The following is a 23,328-nucleotide window of genomic DNA, read 5'->3' as shown; positions in this document are numbered from 1 at the left end:
TAAATAAAATTATAAAAAAAAAAAAAACTGTATGTTTCCACACGTCAATGACACATTGAATATTCAAATACCAAGATACTAGTGCTACATTTCCGATTGTGGTAAATGGCTTGATAGAGAAATATGAAGTGAGGTGAGAACTTATAACAAGGGTTCTATAACCCAGCCTAGGAGGTCAAGAAGTCATCCCTAAGAGGGAAAGGAGGGAAGAGAGTATTCTCAGCAGAGGAAACAACATGTAAAAAGGCCCTTGGGAAGTATAGAGCCTGACTTAGTCAAAGAACCGACAGAAGGCCACTGCAACTGGAGATGAGAGAGCAAAGGGGAGAGTAATGGGGCTGAGCTTGGAGAGCTAAGTGGGTGTAAGTCATTCGGAACCTCGTAGGCCGTGTTACAAATTGGCTTCACTCTCAGGGAGCAGGGAGCTGATGAATGTGTAGAGGAGTAGAATTTGCCACCCCAAAATGTGTCCCTTTGGTTTGATTATTTTTGAGAACAAAAGACTCAGAAATAAACTTTCACCTTCCCTCTAACTGCCTAAAAGTGTTTAATATAGAAGGCCTGTTTCAGGAAGGAGCTATGACCATAGATAACTCCAGTATAATATGAACTAGGCCCTTTGATCAAAGCCCTCTCCATGTCCCATTGTCTCCACAAGGCATGGTGAACATTTGTTTACCAAACATCTGCTTTTCCATCTCCATGTGAATTGCCTTCCTTCCCTTTGAAGTCCCAAACCACTACCCCCAACATCCTCCTTTGTCTTTAGCTGAAGATGGTATTTAAGGTGGTGGCTTCAGCCACTTTGGCCAGTTACTCAGTTTTCCTGGGTTTCTTCCATGTATATGTGTTATTAAACTTAGTTTGATTTTCTCTTGTTCACCTATCTTATGTCAATTTACTTCTTAGACCAGTTAGAAGAACCTAGAAAGGTAGAGGAAAATTTCTTTGTTCCCTAAAAATGGTTATTAATTTGTATTTACCAAAACTGAAGGAAAGTAAGGATTGATGTGCATAGATTAGTTAGGAAACTGGGGCAGTTTCGGGGGAAAAATGATGTCTTACTTCAGCTGGAGGCGATGGACATGGGGATGTGTGGATGAATTGAAGAGATATTTAGGTGGTAGAATCATAGGGGTTTCGTTGGGTTGCACCAGAAGAAAAGGGTATTTTGAGATTGATTTTAAGCTTTGCCATGAGAAAATAGGGACTACTGAGTGAAATGGGGAAGACAGGAAAGAGAGCATGATGAGTCCAGCTTTGGGCATGCTAAACTTGTGACTCTCGTGAGCCCCCACCCAGAGCTGCTGTGTATACAGCGATGCACTGCAGGGATCCGGGGCCCCTGCCAAGGGCACACAGTCCAGTATTATCAGCCCTGGAAGGTGACCTCTAGTCTCTGGTCTCTACCTTCAGGGTCCCAAAATCTCTTGGCCGTAACTGGGCGTTTTTGAAAAATAATTTTCTCTAGAATTCCTTTGAGGAAGGTCACACTTTTGGCCTGTGACTTTGATGTCAAGAGTTAATGGTACCCAGACTGTGAAGGAGACATAAAAAACAAAATCGAAGGGAAACCTTTCCTTCCTCTCGGGACATGCTTAAGTTCTTATTTTAGGAAAGAAAAGGGGGATTTGTGTTAATGTTTCTCAATGCTCAATAAGTCTTTAAAATTCCATTGACAATTTAGCAATAAGGAGAGACTTGCTCACATTTTTTGGCACATTCAGGTGATGATCAACCAGGGCTTCTCAGAAATCCAGAGAGCCCTCTTTTGTTTTTTGAGATTCCTGACATATTAAAAATAAAAAAATGTTAAAACACAGATACAAAAATTGTGCCCTATTTTAAGTGTTTACATTGAAGAATTTAATGTTCTTCACACATACACACTGTGTGATGGAGCCATTCACAAGGGTGTTGAGAGATTTATAGATATATTAGGTCGTAGTTCAGCATAGGCAGTGTGGTCTGACAACAGATGTGAAAATATAATTTTCAAAAACTTAAAAATAATTTCACACAATATACAATGAACACATGCCAAAGTTTTATTTGACTCCTCAGTGGGGAAACAGAAGGATGATAACACCGGTTCAAAAGGAGAATATGAGGATTTGGGATTTTTATGATTAAGGGGAAAAACAGGAATGCTAAAATAGGATTACTAAATTAGATCCCAACTGGTGAATATGCCACAGACCCATGAAATTCTAACCTTTGGCTATCTATCTTGTTTCAGAGTCACAAAAGAAATTCATCACATCTTATCAGAATTGTAAACGTCTGGACCTTAATCAATTGTACAAATCAAGTTACATTCCCCCAGAGAGTCAGGTGTCCCTTTTGGCAGGCTTGTTAGGCAATGCTTCACCTAGACAGTAACCTTTCTGCCTTGTTTCTAAGTTGTGGATAAATTTTTCTAGTGGGATACAAGTTTAAAATTGTTTGAGGAACATCTTCTGCTTTCAGTCCTCTTACTGTGTCTCTGTGACAGATTGTCCTTTGTGCCTGGGAGGCCAGTGCAAATAGCATGACCTGCCCCACCTCCCCGACCCCCTCAGTGGCATCTTAAGTTTTTACATTCAACTCCACGAATACCAGTCGTATCAAGCTCCAAACTGAAAAATATTCTTGCACAATTGATAGTTGTTTAATAGTGAACTGAAGGCATAAGGCAGATTTGTCACGTTTAAAAGCACTGCTGTGCTCTCCTGGACATGGGAATTCATCAGAGAAAGCTGTTGAGGAAGTGAGAAGAGGCAGCATAAAGTGAAGGATAGCGTTTTAGGCAGCAGTGCTTGAGAAGTAAAATTCAGTAAAGGGAAGCAAGAACTGACTGAATTTTTTTTTTTTTTTGGTGAGGAAGATTTGCCCTGAGCAAACATCTGTTTCCAATCTTCCTCTTTTTTTCTCAAGGAAGATTGTCCCTGAGCTAACATCTGTGCCAATCTTCCTCCATTTTTTTTTTTTTTTATGTGGGTCACCACCTCAGCATGGCGGATGAGTAGTGTAGGTCCAGGCCAGGGATCCAAACGTGCGAACCTGGGCCACTGAAGCGGAGTACACTAAACTTAACTGCTACACCACGGCGCCAGCCCCCAGACTGAAATTTTTATATTCATAACAGAAGAGCTTGTCTCGTAATGTTATTTTTAGACACTAAAATTCTATGATTATGAACAAAACACACTCACCCAGTACTAAAACCTCCTCCACTGTGAATACCATTAGGGGCTTATTTGGGAGCAGGCTTTTATGTTTGAAATCTACATGTAATATTCATCATTTTATGGAGTTCTATTAAATCTGCAAAACTTATGCTAGCATGGTTTTTAATATGCATCAATAATTTTCAAAACCAATTCTAAATTCACTTTGAAAATAGATTATAGGAAAATTACAGGGAAAGTTAGAAATAAGACATTGAGAAGATATAAATACTCACCCCAAATCAATTACTACTCCTTTCTCTTAATTCAGCATCAATCCAGAAATATCCACACAATCCACAATCAGACATGTCCCCACATCCTATGCAGATACGATTTTGAGCTCTAGTTCAGCAAAATCAAAAGCGCCAAGAACTGAGATCCGTCTCCTGCGTTTTCTGCAGAGGGCTGCTGAAGGCAACTATAGCTGCCTTGTCAACTGTGCTCAGCAGCCTTCCCTGAAGGAATGGGACATTGGGTGGTATTTGCAATGGACAAGGTTCTCTTTTCAATGAAATTCCTACTTAGTTGGACTTTCAGATAATCCCGGGATTTTAGTCAAGCACTGTTGAAGAGGAACTATACGTGTGCCTCTGAGTTTCGTCTTCCTTTCCATTTTTTCTCAAGATGGATCCTCACCTTGTTTGATCCATCCTCATATCCCCAGCACACATCCAGGTGAACATCACATACATGGAAGATGCACAATAAGTGTTTGTTGCTTGACTGACGGCAGGTAAGCACCTCTGCTTCTCAGGGAGGAATGTCACCATCACGGACTTTCCACCCAGGACCCCAGCAGACCATGATACCAGGAAATTTCCTGGGAATGGGGCCATTACTGCTTCCTCCCACACTGAAATAGGAAAAAAAAATAGGTAATTCTACAGAAAATGCCTATTACCACTTGTATTAGGCTGAATAATGACCCCCAAAGATATCCAAGTCCTGGCCCCTGAAACGTGTAAATGTTACCTTTTTTGGGAAAAGGGTCTTTGTAGATGTGGTTAAGTTAAAGGATCTTGATATGCTGGATTATCTAGGTGGACCCTAAATGCAATCATAACTGTCCTTAGAAGAGAAAAGCCAGGGGCCTTGTGATACACACGGAGGAGAGGGCCATGTGAAGACCGAGCAGAGAGAGGCCTGCAGAAGCTGGCCTGGAAGACTGGAACGATGAAGCTGCAAGCCCAGGACTACCACAGCCACCAGAGCCAGAAGAGGCAGGAGTGGCTGCTCTCCTAGAGTCTCCAGAGGGAGCGTGGCCCTGCCAACACCTTGATTTTAGCCCAGTGATACTGATTTTGGACTTCTGACCTCTAGAATTGAGAGAAAATAAATTTCTGTTGTTTGAAGACACCAAGTTTTGTGATCATTTGTTACAGCAGCCGTAGGAAAGGAATACGCCACCTGTCATGGCCCTTCTCCCACTGGCTGCCCCGTCTCAGCACCTGCTTCTCTATCATTTTTGAAACTCAGAAATGTGTGATGAGGTCCCTAGATGTAATGTCAGAAGTCGTGGCCTCATATGCCCACTCTTCTTGTAACTACTGTGTTCACTCAGCCACACGCGTACGTTTCCTAAATTGTATTTGGCCTGAGGACAGATAAACCAGAGCCACCATCTTTGCCTTCACGGAGCTCAGCAGGTTAGCAGGTGAGACAGAAAGGCGAGCACAGAATCCTGTCACTGGGCAATGTGTGCTGAGAGAGGCAAAGGGCAGGGCTGTGGGGGCCCCACAGGTGCTCACAGCCCTTTGCCCAGGCTGGAGGGAGGCACGGCCAGGAGGCCTTTCCAGAGGAGGTGATGAAACATGAACTCAGTAAGAGCAGTTAAAATAATAATAGCCGGCCTTACTGAGGCTGTCTGCTAGCCAGGGCATCAGGACTGCAGGTGTCAGGGGGCAGAGCTCATCAGAGTGCGATGTAAGCACGCATGCTGGACTTGGGTGGCGCAGCGGCCTCCGTGATGCCAAGCACTGTACGAGGAGGAGCTCACTGGATTCTCATGGTACCTGATTTTTACCTGATTTTCCCAACCAAGAAACCGAGGCACAGAATGAACGAGTGACTTACTCAAGCTCCAGTGGTTAGCAGAGGGTGGGGTGGGAGCTGCTGAGAAAATGAATGCCAGTCTTCACCCACAGGCCCTGCTCTTAACTGTTCCTGGAGCGGATGTTACTGGATGGATATGAAGCACATACCTAACTCCGCGGAACAAAAACAGAATGTGTGTGACCTTGACGCTCAGTCACCTCTAGATTAAACTCCATAATTAATTTTTAGGTTCAGTGAATCCCTTTGGGTGAATACCCAGTCAGTTCGGAATCCTCCCCTCTCCTCTAGGGTGACGTCTGTGTTTAGAGATTCCTCACGGAGCACAGTAGCTGCGGCCAGAGGTTTGCAGCATCCAGATGGGAGACCTTCTTTGCTGCTCAGTGACCCTGGCCCGGCTTTTCCTGGGTTCCAGCTCTGCACTTGCGTCTTCAGAGGTGACCAGGGGCCTCTGTGGCCCGAGGTCGTCAGGTCCACGTGCTCTCTGTCCTCCTTCCTCTATCTGCACAGGCACTCTGGCCCTCGGGCTGTCCTCAGCAAGTTGCACCCTCTCAGGTCTCTTGGGCAGTCCCCACGTCAAGGGAGGCCGTCTCTGTGACAATGCTTCTACTCCAGGTTCCGAGACTGACTAAATAGTGTGCTAACTCTGTGACCTGGGACCTGTTGCTTAACCTGTCTGTGCCTCAATTTTCTCATCTATTAAATAACGTAATAGTAACCGTCTGTGGTGGTTTTGTAATGTGTTAACTTGTCTAGATTGAACTATAGGGCCCAGAATACCCTTCCTTCCCTGTGTGTTTTAGAGTAGGTGACAAGAGACAAGCCCTTGTGTGAAGAGACGATCTCTTGTGTGAGATCTGGAGAGCGGAAGTGAAGCGGCAGCCACGTTGTAGCTCACGCAGATGGTCACTTACCTGCTGGCTCCCCTCAACGCGTGAGGCTGCAGCCGGGCCTGCCGCTGCTCCTGCTGCCTTAGATCTTCCTTCAGCTTCTCTGACCCCATTCTTAAAGTTTTCTCCTGTCAGCTCTTAATTATTGGTGAAAACAAAGAGGATCAATAAGGGCAGGAAAAGAAACCTGTAGTGAACTCAAAGCTTCTTTTGAAGAAACACAATCAGTAGGTATCATTTTGTGCCCTCTGAGCAGAGCCAGCACGGGGGGCCCTGATGGAGGGCGAAAACCATTAAGAAACTAAGCATAATTAACCATTAAAATTCATTGGTGAAAACTATCAGGGTGCCTAGCTAATTCTGCAGATTTAAAATTAGGCTTAATTCCTAGAAATGGACACAGGGGAGATTTCTGTTGGTGAAGCAGATAAGGCTGTCTGAAAACCTCCCTTTGCCTCCAGGATGATCTCCAAGTTCTGGTATGTTCTCTGTAAACCTTGCCCTCTCCACACCTAAGAGGAACTCCATCCTAGTCTCCACGACCAGTCCTGCTCCTTGGAGAAAGGAGCTTGGAAAATAAGAGATTCCTAATATTCAGGGCTTCTTTCATTCATCCACTCATTCATTCATTTAACAAGTACTGATTGAGGGCCTAACACGTGCTAGACACTATTGTAGGTGCAGGAAATAGAGATGTGGACAAGATGAACAAAACTCTCTGCTCTCAAGAACTCACATTCTAGAACAGGGGTTGGCAAACTTTTGTGTAAAGGGCCAAATAGTAAATATTTTAGGCTCTGCAGGCCATATGATCACTGTTTCAACTCTGCTGTTAGAGTAGGAAAGCAGACATGGACAATATGCAAATACGTGAGTGTGACTGTGTTTCAATACAACTTTATTTACAAAAATAAGTGGTGGGTTGGATTGGCACGTGGGCCATACTTTGCTGACTCCTCTTCCAGAGATTCACACTCAAGTTTACCTTCCTTTTCAGTTTTTCCCCATTTTCAGTTTTAGTAGTCTGCTACACACCATACTTATTTTTTCAGGCTGCTTCAACTGTTTTCAGGGGCAATAGTTCTGCCCATTGAAACAGAGCAGGGGTCTGTTGATGCTCCCCACTGGCAGTCTAGACATGCAAGTACTACAATTGAGAACACCAGGAGAATCTACCCATGTGTGATCAGCTGCTGGATTCTCTGTCATCAGCCCCTGCCCACCCGTCTGGACCTCATGTGACTGAGTCTATGTAGCCTCCCCGGTGACAGAGGAAGTAGAGTGTCCCCTCCTGTCAGTTGCCTTCTGACTACCCATCTGCACTTTCTCCTAGGACCTCAAATTATTAAGAGACCACTAAGGCCACTAAGTGCCTGCTTCACTTGATGAGCAGTTCTAATTTCTGGATCAGGTCTAGACCCCATCTGTCTAATCTATTGCACTGCAATGAACCAGCAAAATGCAGCCATGCACTGAAGACTATCAATCATTTTAATTCACTTAGCTTTCATGTTGGTTGTTAAGTTCTTTATAATGGGTAAGGAGAAGCAAGGAGAGAACTGTGTACATGTGAATGTCTGTGTGTGGTGATAGTTGGAGCGTGATGGGAGAAAGTAGTAATGGACCTGTTAAAATGTAATGTAAATGCAAGAAGGCAGAGAACATTTTATGATCTTAACAATTGGCACTAGATTTCCATTTGGGTGCAAAATTGTCTGTGTTGGAAAAATTCTGCGTGGGGTTAAAGTTTATCCACTCTCTCCCCTTCCTGCTGGACAAAGTTTCAGAAGAGGAGGGTGCTACTTATCTTAACAGAGGAAAAAAATTGTAAGCCATTAGACCAATCCAGCGGGGAGGATGCCAAGCAGAGACAGAGGGTTAGGATGGGGAAAAAGATGGTGCCAGAATGATGGTAGAAAGTCAACCAAAACGTCTTCAGAAAACTCCACTAAACCCACAATGATTTGGCATGAGGGATTTCCGTTGGTGACTGAGTAGTGCCAATGAAGAAGGATCTGTGTTTCCACTGGGGTTCATGTGAGGCATCCCACAGAAAATGGTGAACAAGTTGGAGTTGAAGAGGCAGAAGAAGAACTTAAGGAGAACTTAAGATTTCTAGGAATTCTTAAAAATGTTTGAGTGGGCTTCAGACTGTCCAATCTCCCTAGATCTCAAGGGGCAAGGAGGCTCAGAATCAACATCTCTGTGTTACATGAGAAAAATACAGAATAAAATTGCACATATCTTGAAAACAAGATATCCTAATTAAGCCAGTCTTAGAATTATTGTGAAATAAGCAAAAGTCATCTTTGGAATTTCCAACTTCCTCCTCCTGCACATTTGTCTCTGTAGTGGGATCTTCTCTCTCTCACCAACCAGCATTCCAGTTTGGTCATAATGTCCCATGATTCCATCATAGTAAAACCTACTTTAGGTATAGCTTATGAACTTGTTTATATCAACGTATGAGTCTACAATGTTAAGACTACTTCTCAGGAATGTGAACCAGAGCCTTGAGATAAAGGCATGACACGCTCACAGTGGGATTTCATGGACCAACCAGCAGGCAGAAGGCATCCTAGGCAGAGGCCTATTCAGGTGTCCTGAAAACCACACCAAGGCAGAAAAAATTAAGTTGGAGTCCTTCCACACATCTTATAGAAAAATATATTTTAAATGAATCAAAGAATTATGCCCTTAACTGTGGAAAAGTTTCATGAACCCTTTACATTGCAAAAATAAATAAATAAATAACAAAACCAAGGAAACATGACAAAGCAAAAAAAATTATTTGCACACATATTGACAAAGGGTCTAATTTTCTTAATATATAATGCTTTTTAAAATGTTCTTTCATTTAATTGTTCATTCAGTTAACAAATAATAATTTTGTTATCATGTGCCTTGTTATCAGGCGCAGTTGTAGGCATTGTTTTGGGGATACGGTGGGCAAACAAGACAGATCAAGTCTGTGTATTCTGGAATTTGTGTGGATGAAGTGTGGGAAATGTGAAACAGAGAAATTCTAATATCTCAATAAAAAAAGCATGATCTGGCAAATCCCGTAAAAATAAATATAAACGATGACAGTTTATCCAATGGTATACAATGATATATAATGGAATATCATTTTCTCCTACCAAATTAGTAATGATAAGGCTCAGTGTTAAGGGAAATGTTGGGTAAAAGGATCTCTTATTTACTGCTGGGGAGAGCATGAATTGGGGCAACTTTTCTAGAGGGCTGTTTGTCAATATGTATCAAAATCTAAGATTCATTTACCCTTTAACTCAGCAATTCCACATCTAGGAATTTATCTTCCAGTTACCTTCACTCATTTGTACAAAGCTATTTGTAGAAGGATTAGAAATTCAGTACTGTTTGTAATAGACAAACACTGGAGACAACTTCCTTTTTTATTAATAAGAGAATAGTTCATTCAAATGTGGTACATTCAGTCAAAGGAATAGTATGCTGATATTCAAAAGGAGCCAGATTTGCATTTGCTGATGTGAAAATATCTCATTATGATATTACCAAGTTAAAAAAAGCAAGAGCAGGACAGTGGTGTGACTTGTTCCCACTTGTATAAAGTGAAAGGACAAACACACACAGAGTAAGGATACACAAGAAATTCTTGATAGTAATTCATTTGAATTGGGAGGCCAGGATGGGAGAAAAACTTTTTTCATTGTATAACTTCTTTAAAAAAAAATCACAAGCACATATTAGTCTTTTAATTGAAGAATACTGTTTAATTAAAAAAGAAAAAAAACCCTGACTATGTAGAGTATTTGTAAATCCAATCTTGAACACTAGAATACTCCCTAAGTTCCCATGAGTGCAATCCAGGAAGCAGATTCTCATGGCGTGGGGCTGCCCCTGCCACTTCAGAGACGAGGGTCTGGTCCTTCCTGGGCCTTGAGGGAACCTGCATCCAAGGCCATGAAGGCAATTCCATAAATGGAAATACCCCCAGTGTAATACACTTCTGAGTCATCCGTATAGCCCCGTCCTCTGCATCAGGGTCAGCAAACTCTTTCTGTAAAGAAAATATTTAGGCTTTGGGGGCCACATATGGTCTTTGTCACAAATTTCTTTTTTTTAACTTCTCTTTTAATACGAAAAACCATTCTTAACTCTGCAGCCATACAAAAACAGGCCACAGGCCAGATTTGTTCTGCAGACTGGAGTTTGCAGACCACTGCTCTACTCCACTTCACAGTGGGTGAAGTGATGTGACGGTCACTCCACAGCAAGGTAATGGGTTTGCGCTTCTCTCTCGATACACTGCCGCTGCACTGCTGGCATCTGCAGATGAATATTTTTCCTGGACCCCAATAGACTGATGGCACAGGGCACGTGCCTCTCTCTGTCCTCCCACCTGCTACACTCCTGATATGGGAAATGGAATCTTAAGTGAGGCTCTGAGTTCTCCATCCTCTCATAAAGTGCCTCCTCAGGCCCTCTGCCGTCTCTTCCCACCCCCACCTCCCCCAGTCCCCACCCCACACACAGGCTGTGTCTACCTTCTGGGTAAAGTCTCAACTCTGTCACTCATAAGAGATGGACAGAAATAACTGACTTCATGCCTCACTCTCAGAGGGAGATGCAGGCTCTCTCTTCCTTTCCTCACTACCCTCCAGAACTTCATGCCTGCTTGTAAGGTCGAAGTCTCCCAGCACTGGCCCAGGTCTGAGCAGACCTTCCCTGTGTGCATCTGCCCCCTAGTCAGCTAGATTTTGTGTGAGTTCTACAATTTCTGTTCCAAGAGCAGCAATGACTACTTGCTGTATTTGCTTTGAATAGTGCCTAGGAGAGCAATGTGTGCACATGGATGTTTTATAGAAGAACTATCTAATAATGATAGACAGGCACCAGGAAAGAATTTTTTTTTTTTTTAATCTAGCAATAGCATCTGATTAGGGGAGGAAGGATTTTAGTGTTAGCCTTTGGCACAAAAAGAGAGAAGACTCCCAAGTCTGATAGATGGGATGTTGTTTTTATGGCAAAAGATGACAGAAAATTGAGAGGGAGATTAATTTACTTCACCTGGGTTGCATGAACATCACTTCAGAGTAAAGCAGACTCCTGGGTACTCTGAGTTTGGGGCAGGTCGGCACAGGGAAATGAGATGCCATCAGTGGAGGATGCTGTGGGAACCACAGCGCAGATGTGGCTGCTGTGCGTCTAGGCCAACTTCCTGCCTGGAACTGGAGCCTGCTGCTAACCGCAGCTGTGTTAAGAGCCATGAGACCTTGAGAAGCTGTATGGCTTCATTGTGTATAACCATTACCAAGCACCAAGGACTTTGGTTCTAGATTATTTCCATTGCAGATTTAGACAAGTTACATGTCAATCTCCTCATCTGTAAAAGGAGGAGGTTGGGCAGGGGTAATATCTGATGGCCTTTTCAGCTCAAGCCTTCTGCAAGTCTATGATACTAGATTGAACCTTTCCAGTTCTAAACCAGAACGGCACGCCCACGTGTTTTCTCATACTACTATTTTTCTCTTCATTGTATCTTCTTACTATTCTGTCAGTTCACCATCTTTAGTTCCCTTTCTCCATCAACTCACCTAGAAAGAAAGGGAATCTTTCATAGTCACCTCACACAATTTTTTTCTTTATTTAACAGTAAGTTGAATGACTGTTGTGTGCCAGGCACAGTGCTGGACCCAGGAGACTCAGCAATTGAAAAGTTAGTGACAGTGCTTATCCTCATGGATCTCACAGTCTAGAGTCAGAATCAGACAAGTAAACAATCATGAGATATGTAGGATGAAAGGGAAGTAGAGGATGCCATGGTGAAGACGGGAAGAACACCTCAACCTGCCTCCGCATATCAAGGAAAGCATTTGGGAGGCAGAGTTGGGAGTGTTGCAGGCAAGAGGCAGCAGCATCTACAAATACTCAAAGGCAAAAGAGAGAACAGTACACTCTAGTAAATGAAAGAAGTTCCAGATGAACAGGGCTAGGGGAGTGGAGGTAATATGGTCACAGGTGTGATAGGAGAGGCAAGCTAGGTCATCCAGGATGACAAACAATAGCCTAAAGGCCATTGATGGATTTTAAGCAAGGGGGTAACATGATCACATTTCAATTTTAGAAAGTTCATTTGGGCTACAGTGCTAGGACTGACCCGTAAGGGATGAAGATTGGAAGCAGGGAGCTCTGTTAGGAGGCTGCACCAGTTATCCAGGTAAGAGAGATGATGGAGGGCTTCCCAGGCTGGTGGCAGGAGAGATGGAGAGAATGGTTGGAGAGATGTGTGTGTCTGAAATTTAGCATCCATGAGAAGTGGTCATTGATTGGCCACAGCATGTGAGAGGAAGGGAGGTGTTGAAGGTGAGGCCCATGTTTCCGGCTTTAGGTGGATGGTAGGGTAGTGCTGTTTACAGAGATCAGACAACTAGGTAGAAGGGCAGCCACAGGGGTGGGGAAGAGTTGATGAGTTTGGTTTGGTACATGTTGAGTTTGAGGGCCTTGGGCACATCTCATGAGATGCCCATCAGGGTCTGAATCTCAGGAAAAAGCTCTGGCCCAGAGACACAAATTTGGGACTCATAGTAATTAAGGTCAAAGCAGGGGGTGGTGACCATGGAGACAGAGTATGCAGTGACCACATATGTAGGTGCAGGTCAGCACCATGAAGAACACCAGCATTAAGGAGGGGCACAGACGAGTGGTGACAGAGGCAAATGAGGGATATGTGGGGTCAGAGAAGCCAGGAAGGAGCACTCCAAGGGGAGCATGACCAGTGCCTAATGCTGCTGCTTGAGCCAGGGTGTACAACTGGAAATGGCCATTGGATTGAGCAGCAAGGAAGCCTTTGCAGATCTTGGTGCAATTATGAAGAGATGTAATGAGGATGAAATCCAGATCCCAGGGACTGGGAAGTAGGGGTGAGGAATCAAACAGAGCGCACAGATTGCTCCATTAAGAAGTTGGGCTGTGAAGGGAAGAGAGATGGAAGCAGATGTGCTTGTGGAAGTATTTCTCCTTTTTAAGATGGGAGAGACTTAGGATGTTTAGATGCAGTTGGGAAGGAGTCAATAGAGAGGAAGGGATTGTGACTGCTGAGAAAATGGGAGGTAGACAGGTCAGAGGAAAGTCCCAAGAAGGAGGGAGGATAGAGGCAGTAGTAGGCCTGCATACTTCCTTCCTTATAACTGAGCAGAAAGGAGGAGAAGTGGTGGGTATACCGAGAAGATAGCAAAATAGAAGGATTTCTTGCTTAATAGTCACTAATTTCATCATGAATTCCCTTGTTCATGCTGTGACTTTCACTTAGAATGCTCTCCTTACTCGCTTTATGAAAATCCTACCCATTTACAAGAACCAGGCATTCTGCAGTGACGTCAGCTTCTCCTCTTCTCTGCACAGTTACAGACTTGACACGCTTTATTGGTCTCTAAATACTACCTGTGCTTTCATGCCTTCTCTCTTCTATCAGGTGGGACACTCCTTGAAGGCAAGAACTAGGCCATGGAATTTTTAACATTTCCCATTGCGCTGGAACCCAGCAGATACTCCAAAAGGACTTTTTGACTCATTGGCTCAAAATTGAAAAAATGCTGGTCCTGACATTCATTCAGCAAGATCTCCTTCACCCTAACCTCTTAGAGTAAGGAATGGGGAAGACGAGGGCAAACCCAAGTCAGGCAGTATACGCAGGGTACAGAGCAGGGGCCATGGAGACAGAGAAGGTGGAGTGAAGAGTCTTGATTCTGACATTCATTAGCTGTTTTGTGCTGGGCAAGTCAGTACCAACTCTGGGTTTTGGTTTCCTCTTCTCTAAACTGGAGTTAACCTTATCTACCTAACTGGGTATGAAAAATATTAAATACCCTGCTGCTTAAGACATTTTAAGTCAGAATTTGTGTCTTGCAACCAAAAACATTCTAACTTATAAGGAATTCCAGGGTAGGAAATTTACACTTAATATAGGAGGATGAGCAGTGTCCTTTAAGCTTGTTGAGTGATTGCAGTTTTTACATGTGATACGAATATGTGATGGTGTGTATTGTGTGACATGTGATACGTGATAGTGCATATGGTCATTTGACAGCATGAACTGTGTGATATGTGGGAACATGTGATATGATTGTGATGTGTGTACTAAGTGACGTGTGACTATGAGAGCATGGGATATGATTACATACATGGTAGCATGTACTGTAATATGTACTATATGATGACAGTACATGATCTGATTGTGTGGGAGCACGTACTGTGTGGCGTGGGAACGTGATGGCATGGGAGTGTGGTCGTGCTCCAGGAAGACTGGCCCACAGCACAAGGTAGTGTGGGGTGGAAAGTAGGACCCGGGAGCAGACTGTTGGAGGCTGTTAGGCTGGTCCAGGTGGCAGTGATAATGGCACTGGCGGGAGGGATTGGAATGGGGTAGATGTGAGAGATAGGACAGCAGCACATGCCACCTGAATGTCCTGCAGGCAGCTCCAACTCAGCATGTCTGAAAGTGAAGTTGTTATCTCCTGCTTTCTCTCACAAGTGGTGGCACAATCCAGTTGCCCAAGCAGGAACCTCTGAGTCATCTCATCCCTGGCTTTTCCCGCTCGCTCGGCCACACCACGTGCTTGGCCACTGACAGCTGCGTCCGTGTCAAGAGGCTTCTGATTCCCAGCCCCACTCTGCTTTCCTAGGGCTCCCTTGGAATCACAGGCCACAGGGGTTACTGGTAATGTCAAGAGGGTAGGAAGGCCGAGGGCACAACCTTAATGACATTTCAGGAACAGGAGGAGAAAGAGGAGCAGTCAGAGAAGAAGAAAAGAAAAGAGAAAGAGAAACCAAGGGACGACCAAGTTTAAAGGGGGCTGGTCAGCAACATCCACCCCGAGAAAGGCGTCAAGGAGGCTAAGGGCTAGAAGGAAGCACCTGTCCCTAGTCAAAGCTGTTGCTTACCTCCTGATCCATAACAGGTAAGGGAAAGGCTGTGCTTCCATAACGCAGGATGCAAAGGCATAAATTCATGCAAACCATCTTTTTAGGCACTCTGCAGATTGGTAAAAAATAAGGAGCAAGTTATTGAATTCAAACTTCAGGAGGTAGAAAGCAGAATACTTAATTCAGACTAGTACAGCAGGTATGGTTGGCGGCAGTCGACAAACACAGGTGTGGGAAATAAATATAATTTTCTTTGTTTTCCTACAACTAAACTTAGCTTCTCTCTCAAGTTTTCTTTTTACTTAAAAGCTTAATATAAAATATTCCATGTAAAATAGTGCAGCTTCTATGGAAAACAATATGGCAGTCACTCCATAATTAATTAAAAAATTTAACAGAGGGAGGAAGTCAAGATGGCGGCGTAGGCAGACTCTGAACTCACCTCCTCCCGTGGACACAGCCAATTTACAACTACTCGTGGAAAAATTACCCCTGAGACAGAACTGAAAACTGCATAAGAGGAACTCCTGCAACAACGGACAATCCTAACTGAGGGAGAAGAGGCAGAGACTCCCTTCTGGAGAGAAAAACGCCGCCTTCACAAGCCGCCAGCTTCACGGCCGCCGGGAGCAGCTCACAGGTACGCAGCCTCCCTGGAGGCGCGGGGCCCTGAGCTGGGGAGCGCCCCTGCTGGGGGCATTTTGTGGACCCAGCACAGTTGAGACCAGCGGCATAATATCTGACTTTGCCTGCTACTAAAACATTGGGGAGCACCCCCAGAAAACCCGGTTCACAAAGAAACTAAAACCGGCTATTAAAGGGCCCATGTGCAAACTCACCCGCTTGAGAAAGCATCCTAAAATCACCCGAGAGAAAGGTGCACAGTGCTGTGGTGAAAAGAGACTCACCTAATAGGCTGTGTGTGCATCTCGGTGAGGGGTGAGACCTCTCCGGGGACTGGGACATTGGCAGTGGCCATTGTTGTGGCCTGGTGTGGGCGTGCTGACACAGATGCCATTGGAGTTGTCCCTGAGGCCTGCTAGCTCAGGGTCTGCCCCACCCGCTAGAGCACCGATTTAATCCAGCTCAGCCAGGGCAGGCAGCCCACCCTAGAGACTGGTCCCACCCAACAACAAGCCCTCAGGCAACTTGTGGGCCTCCATAGATTGGTGACTGGATTCTCTGCAGCCTGGCAACTGAGCCGGACTTCAGCAGGGCAGGGCGTGCACAAGGAGCAAGTGGAGAGTGTGGGGCGGTGGTGGAGTGTGTGGGGCTCCAGCCGTGGAGAGACTAGGTCCTCTTCAGGAGGTCAGGGCACGCACACGGGGCAGCACTGTGTTGACTGTGTGTGTGGACCTGTGGGTGGCAGGGCTTGTCAGCTGCAGAAGACTTGTGCTTCTCAAAGACCCACATAGGGGGTTTGCCCCACCTTCCAAAGCCTGAAACAATTGGGTGCTCCTGTGCCTGAGGCCAGCCCCACCCAGCTGCAATCCTCAGAGAGCTGACAAGAGACCTAATAGGCTAGAGGCTTACAGCAATTGTAAGGCCCTGAGCCTAACAACCTGCCACACTGGGGGCCTATTCAATTAAAAGAAATACTGCAACACAAATGTGGTATTAGAACTTGCAGGCAATTGTGCTGGGGCTCCCCACACCTGATAAAGAGACTGACGGGCCCACAACAACTACAAGCAGCTGAGCATTACAACAGCTGACCAGGAGCATAACTCAGCCTACCTGGGCGTATACAGGGAGAACAAACAGGCCACAACAGAAGGACACACATAGCCCACATAGGGGTCACCCTTGGAACATAGAGAACTGAAGGAAGCACACAGCAGCTCCTAAGGCATCACTTACATAAGGTCACCTATCCAAGAGCAGGAGATGTAGCTGACCTACCTAATACGTAGACACAAGCACAAGGAAAGAGGCAAAATGAGGAGGCAAAGGAATACATTCCAAGTAAGGGAACAGGACAGAACCCCAGAAAAGGAACTAAGTGAGACAGAAATGAGCAACCTACCCAACAGAGAGTTCAAACTAAGAGTGTTAAGGATGCTCACTGATCTGGGGAGAAGAATAGATGAACTCAGTGAGAATGTCAACAAAGAAATGGAATATATAAAAAAGAACCAATCAGAAATGAAGAATAAAATACTGGAAATGAAAAATTCACTAGAGGGACTCGAAAGCAGAGTAGAGGATACAGAAGAACGGATCTGTGAGCTGGACGAAAGACTAGAAAAAATTACCACAGGTGAACAGGTAAAAGAGAAAAGAATTAAAAAGAGTGAGGACAGTCTAAGGGACCTCTGGGACAACATCAAGTGCACTAACATCCGTGTTATAGGTGTCCCGGAAGGAGAAGAGAGACAAGGGGTCAGAGAATCTATTTCAAGAAATAATAGATGAAAACTTCCCTAACCTAAGGAAGGAAACAGACATCCAGGTACAGGAAGCACAGAGAGCCCCAAACAAGATAAACCCAAAGAGGCCCACACCAAGACATATCATAATCAAAATGTCCAGAATTAAAGATAAAGAGAGAATCCTAAAAGCTGCAAGAGAATGTCAAGTTACATAGAAAGGAAACCCCATAAGTCTATCAGCTGACTTCTCAACAGAAACCTTACAGGCTAGAAGAGAGTGGCATGATATATTTAAAGTGCTAAAAGGAAAAAACTTACAGCCAAGAATACTCTACCCAGCAAGGTTATCATTCAAAATGGAAGGAGAGATCAAAAATTTCCCAGACAAGCAAAAATTAAAGGAGTTTGTCACCAAGAAACCAGTACTACAAGAAATGTTAAAGGGACTGATTTAAGGAGAAAAGAGAAGATCACAAATAGGAAAAATTATCTATTTCCATGATAACGTAATGGATACAAATGCACAAAAAAGAGGTTAGATATGATATCAAAAACATAAAAAGAGGGAGGAGGGGAGTTAAAGAGTACAGCTTTCAGACAGAGGTCAAACTAAAGTGACCATCAATTCTGTATAGAAGGAGAAAGGAACAGAGAAGGACTACTAAAACACTGAGAAAAAAAAAAAGTTAAAAAATGGCAGTAAGTACATACTTATCAATAGCTACTTTAAATGTCAATGGACTAAATGCTCCAATTAAAAGGCATAGGGTGGCTGACTGGATAAAAAAACAAGATCCATATATATGCTGCATCCAAGAGACACACTTCAGACCTAAAGACACTCACAAACTGAAAGTGAAGGGATGGAAAAAGATGCTCCACGCAAACGGCAATGAAAAGAAAGCTGGGGTAGCAGTACTCATATGAGACAAAATAGACTTTAAAATAAAAACTGTAAAAAGAGACAAAGAAGAGCATAACATAATGATCAAGGGAACAATCCAAGAAGAGGATATAACACTTGTAAATATCTACGCACCCAATGTTGGTGCACCTAAATATATAAAGCAATTATTAACAGACATAAAAACAGAAATAGACAGTAACACAATAATAGTAGGGGACTTTAACACTCCACTTACACCAACGGATAGATCATCCAAACAGAAGATCAATAAGGAAACATTGGCCTTAAACGACACACTAGAACGGATGGACCTAGTAGATATATACAGAGCATTCCATCCAAAAACCAAAGAATACACGTTCTTTTCAAATGCACATGGAACATTCTCCAGGATTGATCACATATTAGGCCACAAAGCAAGTCTCCATAAATTTAAGAAGATTGAAATAATACCAACCATCTTTTCTGACCACAACAGTATGAAACTAGAAATCAACTATACGAAGAAAATCAGAAAAGCCACAAATACGTGGAGATTAAACAAAATGCTACTGAACAACGACTGGGTTAACGAAGAAATCAAAGAAGAAATCAAAAAATACCTGGAGACAAATGAAAATGAAAATATGACATGCCAGAATTTATGGGAAACAGCAAAAGTGGTTCTAAGAGGGAAGTTTATAGAAATACAGGCCTATCTCAACAAACAAGAAAAATCTCAACTAAACAATCTAACAATGCACCTAAAGGAACTGGAAAAAGAAGAACAAACCAAGCCCAAAATCAGTAGAAGAAGGGAAATAATAAAAATCAGAGCAGAAATAAATGAAATAGAGACCAAAAAAACAATAGAAAAAATTAATAAAACCAAGAGCTGGTTCTTTGAAAAGATAAACAAAATTGACAAACATTTAGCTAGACTCACCAAGAACAAAAAATAGAAGGCACAAATAAGTAAAATCAGAAATGAAAGAAGAGAGGTTACAACAGACACCTCAGAAATACAAAAGATTGTAAGAGAATACTATGAAAAGCTATATGCCAACCAATTCGACAATCTGGAAGAAATGAATAAATTCTTAGAATCATACAACCTTCCAAAACCGGATCAAGAATAAGTACAGAATTTGAATAGACAAATCACCAGTAAGGAAATCGAAACAGTAATCACTAACCTCCCCAAAAATAAAAGTCCAGGACCAGATGGCTTCCCTGGTGAATTCTACCAAACATTCAAAGAAGACTTAATACCTATCCTTCTCAAACTCTTCCAAAAAATTGAGGAGGGGGGGAAGCTCCGTAACTCATTCTATGAAGCTGACATTACCCTGATACCAAAACCAGACAAGGACAACACAAAAAAAAAAGAAAACTACAGGCCAATATCACTGATGAACATCGATGCAAAATTCCTCAACAAAATACTAGCAAATTGCATACAACAATATGTTAAAAAGATTATACACCATGATCAAGTGGGATTTATTCCAGGTATGCAGGGATGGTTTAACCATCGCAAATCAATCAACGTAATACACCACATTAATAAAATGAAGAATAAAAATCACATGATCATCTCAATAGATGCAGAGAAAGCATTTGACAAGATACAGCATCCATTTATGATAAAAACTCCGAATAAAATGGGTATAGAAGGAAAGTGCCTCAACATAATAAAGATCATATATGACAAACCCACAGCTAATATCATCCTCAATGGTGAAAAACTAAAAGCTATCCCTCTAAGAACAGGAACCAGACAAGGATGCCCACTGTCACCACTCCTATTTAACATAATACTGGAAGTCCTAGCCAGAGCAATCAGACAAGAGAAAGAAAGAAAAGGGATCCAAATTGGAAAGGAAGAAGTGAAACTCTCACTATTTGCAGATGACATGATTTTATATATAGAAAACCCTAAAGAATCCACCAGAAAACTTTTAGAAGTAATCAACGAATATGGTAAAGTTGCAGGATACAAAATCAACATACAAAAATCAGTTGCACTTCTGTACACTAACAACGAAGTAGCAGAAAGAGAAATTAAGAATACCATTCCATTTACAATTGCAACAAAAAGAATAAAATACCTGGGAATAAACTTAACCAAAGAGGTGAAAGATCTGTACACCAAAAACTATAAAACATTGCTGAAAGAAATTGAAGAAGACACAAAGAAATGGAAAGATATTCCGTGCTCTTGGATTGGAAGAATTAACATAGTTAAGATTTCCATACTTCCTAAAGCCATCTATAGATTCAATGCAATCCCTATCAAAGTTCCAACAACATTTTTCACAGAAATAGAACAAAAAACCCTAAAATTTATATGGAACAACAAAAGACCCCGAATAGCTAAAGGAATCCTGAGAAAAAAGAACAAAGCTGGAGGTATCACACTCCCTGATTTCAAAATATACTACAAAGCTATAGTAACCAAAACAGCATGGTACTGGCACAAAAACAGACACACAGATCAATGGAATAGAATCGAAAGCCCAGAAATAAACCCACACATCTATGGACAGCTAATCTTTGACAAAGGAGCCAAGACCATACAATGGGGAAATGAAAGTCTCTTCAACAAATGGTGTTGGCAAAACTGGATAGCCACTTGCAAAAGAATGAAAGTAGCCCCTTACCTTACACCATACACAAAAATTAACTCCAAAAGGATTAAAGACTTGAATGTAAGACCTGAAACTGTGAAACTTCTAGAAGAAAACATAGGCAGTATGCTCTTTGACATCGGTCTTAGCAACATCTTTTCAAACACCATGTCTGACCAGGCAAGAGAAACAATAGAAAAAATAAACAAATGGGACTACATCAAACTAAAATCTTCTGCACAGCAAAGGAAACCATCAACAAAACGAAAAGACAACCTAACAATTGGGAGAAGATATTTGCAAACCATACATCTGATAAGGGCTTAATCTCCAAAATATATAAAGAACTCATGCACCTCAACAACAAAAAAACTACCAACCCAATAAAAAATGGGCAAAAGATCTGAACAGACATTTCTCCAAAGAAGATATACAGATGGCCAACAGACTGTTATGAGAGGTTCGGGGATTCGATCGGAGACGTAAAAGACACTTTCCACTCCAAACAAATGGACTGAAGGTATATTTTATTATATAGAGGATAGTAAAGGTGACAGTCTGCAAACAGATCCAAATAGGTCAAATATTAAGAGGGAAAAAACATCAGCCCGACTGGAAAGGGAAAACACCCACACCGGCTGAAGAGAAATGACACAAATCAACCAGAAGGAGAAACACCAGGTTAACCGAAAAGAGAACACATCAAATCAATTACTTCATATCAAATCAATTACTTCATATCAAATCAATTACTTACAACATCCACGCCCCACTGCCGGGAGAGCCCTGTCAATCAACGCGGCTGGGCAAGGATCACACGTCCTGGGCAAGGTGTCCCTTCCACAGGTGGAACTCTCACCGGGTCTCAGTTTCCAGCAGTTTTTATACCATCAGTAATTTTCAGAGTAAGCAATTACAGAGTTTGCAGAGCAAGCATTTAGTGTTTCCATGCACAAATGGTTATCAGTGGCGTACGTGCGCTGAGCCCCCTGGCTAACGTCCCAGCCCAGTAGTTGTGTACGTGCATTGTTCTCTTTGGTTATCGTCTCAGCCCGGCACAGATGGCCAGTCCATCCCGTGCTACGACGCTCCAAGAGCCTTGAAATGTTACAACTTGCAACTCTCTCCGTGGGAGAAAGGCCAGTTCCCAGGAAAAGGCCAGTTCCCACCACACAGAAAGCAGCTTTGTATTTCTTTTTGTGCTGGTGGCTGTAGGTCAATGGAGCGGCCAAACATGGCTGTACTCATGTCAAGACACAGACACACGAAAAGATGTTCAAAATCACTAACTATCAGGGAAATGCAAATCAAAACTACAATGAGATATCACCTCACGCCCGTCAGAATGGCTATAATTAACAAGACAGGAGACAACAAGTGTTGGAGAGGATGTGGAGAGAAGGGAACTCTCATACACTGCTGGTGGGAGGGCAAACTGGTGCAGCCACTATGGAAAACAGTATGGAGATTCCTCAAAAAATCAAGGTTAGAACTACCATATGATCCAGCTATTCTACAGTTGGGTATTCATCCAAAGAACTTGAAAACACCAATTTGTAAAGGTACATGCACCCCTGTGTTCATTGCAGCGTTATTCACAATAGCAAAGACTTGGAAGCAACCTAAGTGCCCATCAAGGGACGAATGGATAAAGAAGCTGTGGTATATATACACAATGGAATACTACTCAGCCATAAGAAACGATGAAATCTAGGCATTTGTGACAACATGGATGGACATTGAGGGTATAATGCAAAGTGAAATAAGTCAGAGGGAGAAGGTCAAATACTGTATGATTTCCTTCATTAAGTAGTAGATAATAACAACAATAAACAAACACATAGGACAGAGATTGGATTGGTGGTTACCTGAGGGGAAGGGGGGAGGGAGGAGGGTGAAAGGGATAATTCGGTACATGTGTGTGGTGAGGCGTTATAATTAGTATTTTGGTGGTGAACATGATGTAATCTATGCAGAAATAGAAGTATAATGATGTACACCTGAAATTTTTACAATGTTATAAACCAGTGTTACTGCAATAAACAAAAAATTAAAAAAAAAATTTAATAGAGAATCACCATATGATCCAGCAATTCCACTTCTAGGAAGATACTAAAAGAATTGAAAGCAAGAATTCAAAGAGATATTTGCACACCCACGTTATAGCAGCATTATTCACAATGACCAAAAGGTGAAAGAAACCCAAGTGTCCATCGACGGATGAATGAAGAAACAAAAGTGGTCTATCCATACAGTGGAACATTGTTCAGCCTTAAAAAGGAAGAAAATCCTGGCACATACTACAACATGGATGATCCTCGATGACATTATGCTAAGTGAAGTGAGTCAGATAGAAAAGGACAAATACTGTATGATTCC

Source organism: Diceros bicornis, chromosome 22, assembly GCF_020826845.1.
Source record: "Diceros bicornis minor isolate mBicDic1 chromosome 22, mDicBic1.mat.cur, whole genome shotgun sequence".
In the NCBI taxonomy this organism is placed as follows: domain Eukaryota; kingdom Metazoa; phylum Chordata; class Mammalia; order Perissodactyla; family Rhinocerotidae; genus Diceros; species Diceros bicornis.
Note: the sequence above shows the minus strand (reverse complement) of the source record.